This window comes from Pteropus vampyrus, unplaced genomic scaffold (assembly GCF_000151845.1).
Source record: "Pteropus vampyrus isolate Shadow unplaced genomic scaffold, Pvam_2.0 Scaffold201, whole genome shotgun sequence".
Classification (NCBI taxonomy): domain Eukaryota; kingdom Metazoa; phylum Chordata; class Mammalia; order Chiroptera; family Pteropodidae; genus Pteropus; species Pteropus vampyrus.
The window spans coordinates 647,895-652,228 of NW_011888982.1; positions in this window are offsets into that span (position 1 = coordinate 647,895).

Sequence of the window (4,334 nt, forward strand, 5' to 3'; positions counted from 1 at the left end):
CCTAACCTATCCAAATGGCAATTCCGCCCCGAAGGCTGAGCTGGGAAAATACGGACTTCCCAGGGCAAGTCCCTGTGGTAACAGCAATGGTTTCTTTCAATGAAAGACACCTGGATGTCTTAATGGCTGCAGAAGCCCAGGAAAACAGGAAGAAGGAAGTCCAAACAAGTTCTGAGTGACCATCTCCACTTAATAGCTACTGCTTCATAAAGATTTCTGTGATGGGTGAGGGCATCCCCATACTCTGAGGGTTATGCAGGTGGTTGGGAACCACTCTAAGGAGCCTCCTAGGCCTGGGGGACCCTGGATTCCTCAGACCAGCAAACAGGGTGCCTATTGTGCAAATGCCAGTCACATAAGTTTGGTACACCAAGGAACTGACACAAGGCAGGTATTAGAAAGGCCTAGTTTTAGGATTTGTTACTTGAAGTAACAAGACATATATCTTATTAAAAGACCTTAACATACCCATATGCACATTTACCCACTGAAGACTGGGTAAAGAAAATCTGGACTGGCTTTTCAAGGAAAACCACAGAGGAAATGGCCACGGTTTCCTATAATGAGAGACACCTGGACCACTTGATAACTGGAGAACCTGGGATTCCATGAAGAAGAAAGTCCAAATAAGGACTGAGTGACCATTTCTGCTATGTAGTTACTACCTCATAAAGATTTTGGGAAGGGGAAGAAGCATTCTATATGCCAGGAACAATGCAGGAGGTTGGAAACCATCCTGAGGAGCCTCCCAGACCCAGACAGCCCTGGATTCCTCAGGCCATCAGACAGGGTGCCTGTGGTGCATGTGTGGGCTGCACAGGTCTGAGGCTCTAAGGACTAGGTAGCAGGCAGATGTCAGAGAGGCTAGCTTTTATAATTTGATTCTAGGGGTAACAAGGCATCTGTGTTATTAAAAAGCACTCATCTGCCATATTAACATTTCCTTCTGGAAAGCTGAGCTGGGCATATCTGTACTGGCTTCCCAGTTCAAGCCTGGGTGGGGCTGGCCAAGATCCCCTCTAATGAGAGATACCTAGACCTCCTGATAGCTGGAGAAGCCCAGGATCCCATTAGTCAGGAAGTCCAAATAAGAACTGAGGGGTCATTTCCCTTTCATAACTACCACTTTACAATTATATTTGAGAGCAGTGGGGCATTTTATATGGTGGGAGTTGTATAGAGGTTTGAGAACTACCCCGAGGAATCTCCCAGACCTGGAGGGCTCTTGAGTCCCCAGGCTAGTAGACTGGGTGACTAATGTGCATGTGTAGGCTAGGCAGGTCCAGGGCACCAAGGACCAGACACCCGGCAGGTGTCTGGGAGGCAGGGTTTCAGGATCTGGTTGCTAGGGAGAAAAGCCATATGCCTAACTAAAAGCCCTAACATGCCCATGTGTGCTATTTACCCAGAAGGCTGAGCTGGGAAAATATGGGCTACTCTACCAGGGCCATTCCTGGCTACGTGTCCAATGTTCCCACCAGTGAGAGACACCTAAACATCCCAATGCCTATAGAAACCCTTTACTCCATCAGGAAGCAAGTTTAAATAAGGGCTGATTTGAGTTGATAGTAACATAACCTCAAAAGCATACTAAAATGCTGCTCCTGGACAGCTATCCCCACACCCTTTAATGTTTTTGTCACAAATCACTTCTCTCTTACTGCTTTCAATATTCTCTGTTTTCATCTTTGAATGGTTTTATTATGTTGTGTCTTCAATTTATTTTGTGAATTATATATTGTGAACATAGATATGTGTGTAGATAGATGATAGATGATAGATAGATAGATAGATAGATAGATAGATAGATAGATAGATAGATAGATAGATAGATAGATGATAGATAGATGATAGATAGATAGGTTTTTTTTGAGTTTATCCTATTTGGGATTTGTTGACCTTGAATGTATACATCCATTTCCTGTCTTTCATCACATTCAGAAGGTTTATGACTTATTTCTTCAAATAATTTTTTCTCTCTTTTCTTTCTCTTCTCTAAGACTCCTATAATGTGTATGTTGGCTTGCCTAGTGGTGGTCCACAGATCCCTTAGTCTTAGTTTACTTTCCTTGATTATTTATGTTCTTCAGACTGAATAATTTCAATGGTCCTGTCTTTAAATTTGCTGATTCTTTCTTCTGTCTGCTGAAATATAATAATGAAGATCTCTAGTTAATTTTTTATTTTAGTTATTATACTCTTCATCTCCAGAATTTCTATTTGGTTCCTTTTAATAATTTCTCTCTTTAGTGATATATCTATCTCATTTGTTCACATCTTGTTTTCCTGGTTTCCTTTAGCTCTTTAAACACATTTAAGAAAGTTGAGTTAAAGTCCTTGTCTAGTTACTCCAATGTTTGTGGTTCCACAAGAATGATCCCTGTCAATTTATTTATTTTCTTATGTGTGTGTGTGTGTGTGTGTGTGTGTGTGTGTGTTTTGTATGCCTTGTGATTATTTTGTTGAATTCTGGACATTTGAATATTATAATGTGGTAATTCTGGTAATTAGATTTGCCCTTTCCCCCACTATTTTATTTTATTTTTATATTGTTGGCTGTGCTACTTTTCTGTTTGTTTAGTGACCCTTGCAAACTATGTTTGTAAAAATTGTGTTCTTTTTCATGTGTGGTCACTGAACCCTTTGTTTTTTACTGTGTTCAGTTAATGTTTTGACAGAAATTTTATTTTTAAGTGCCTTTTCCTGTTTCTGCTTTTGTTCTATTGCTGTACATCTTTGATCCTTCCAGCAACAAGCTTCTGCTTTTTTTTTTTTTTCAACATTTCTGTGGTGGGATGTGAATTTGGAGATGCCTACTTTGCTGCTTTGCTCTAATGTAAGTATCTACATCATATAAGCACTGACCTTATGTCAGAGGCAGCATTTGGAAAAGATCTAGGTTTAAATTCTGTAAATTTGGCGTGATGTAGATCCATAAGGTACATTCTTAAATCAGTCTGTTGATAAAATTCACCAGTCAAAATGACTCCAGTAACATTTAAAGAATTTTATACATGGTGCTGTGCAACAAAGAGAACATATGGACAATAAAAGAACCTTTGCTTTTGCCTTATGTAACCACACACGTATCACTTCTCTGGGTCTCAGTACTATGACCAATCAATAAGAAATTAAGAAAAGATGATGACTAAGATTTCTTCCAGATCTTTTGGTCTATGATTACATTTCTGGGGCCTGGAATTTTACAATTTAACATATAGCTTTTCAGCCTGACTTTTCATCAACTGATTAATATATAATCTTGTTTTATGTGTTTCTGTTTAAACAAAATGCACACACATGTAAAACACACACACACACACACACACACACACACACACACACACAAAACCCCCACAATACTATGGCACTAAGTAGACCATTAAGAACACACTTGTTTATAGTATAAAAGCTAATCCAAGAATAATGGCAATTGACTTGATATCTTTGGAAACATGGACTTTCTAAAAAAAGAAAGAAAACCATTGCTCTTTCATCTGATGATGTAGATAATAATTGATAACTATTATTTTATTTTTATAATATTGAAAATTAAATAACAAACATTAAGTGTACTATATTAATTTTAGTCTGTAGTTGATTTCCTACTATTTATAAATAAGGTATTTGATTCTCTTAGGCCATTAGAAACCATTTTATATGTGTGCATCTGTTATTCTTGAACACTTGTCAAGTGTTATTTTTTTTTTTGCTAGAAATAAAGAATATTGCCCTCAAGTAGATTACTCACAAGCTTGTGAAACTATAGGGACATTTCCTCAAGATATTTTCTCTGCTCATAGCCACTTCAAATCATTGCTTACTTGAGGCTCACATAAGTCAGAGTATTTAAGGTTTTTAAGTGCAGATAACAGAAATCAACTAAGGTCAACTATATTAGTTAGCTTTTGCTGTGTCATAAACCATCCTGAAACACAGTACCTTAAAGCAAAAACCAGCTATTTGGTTCATGATTTAGGAGTATGGCAATTTGTCTTGTGATCATCTTGGTGGGTTTTCTGGTCTCTGCTAGACTACAGTCAGCTGCCATGTTTAGGATGCTTCAGCCGGGAGGCTCACTTCTGGACTGCATCCGTGATCAACATTCAGCATCGTTGCCAAGACCCATTTACATGGTGGTTGGAAAGAGTTCTGAGATATTTAGCAAAAAAAAAAAAAAAAAAACAAACTTGCAAGACCTCTTGCAACTCTAGCTGGGAAGTGAGAACTTCGTAATTTCTGACACATTCTTATGACCTAAGCTAGTCAGAATACCAGGTCAGAGTCAAGAGGTGGGTAAACAGATTTACTTCATGAGAGGAGGAACTAATAAT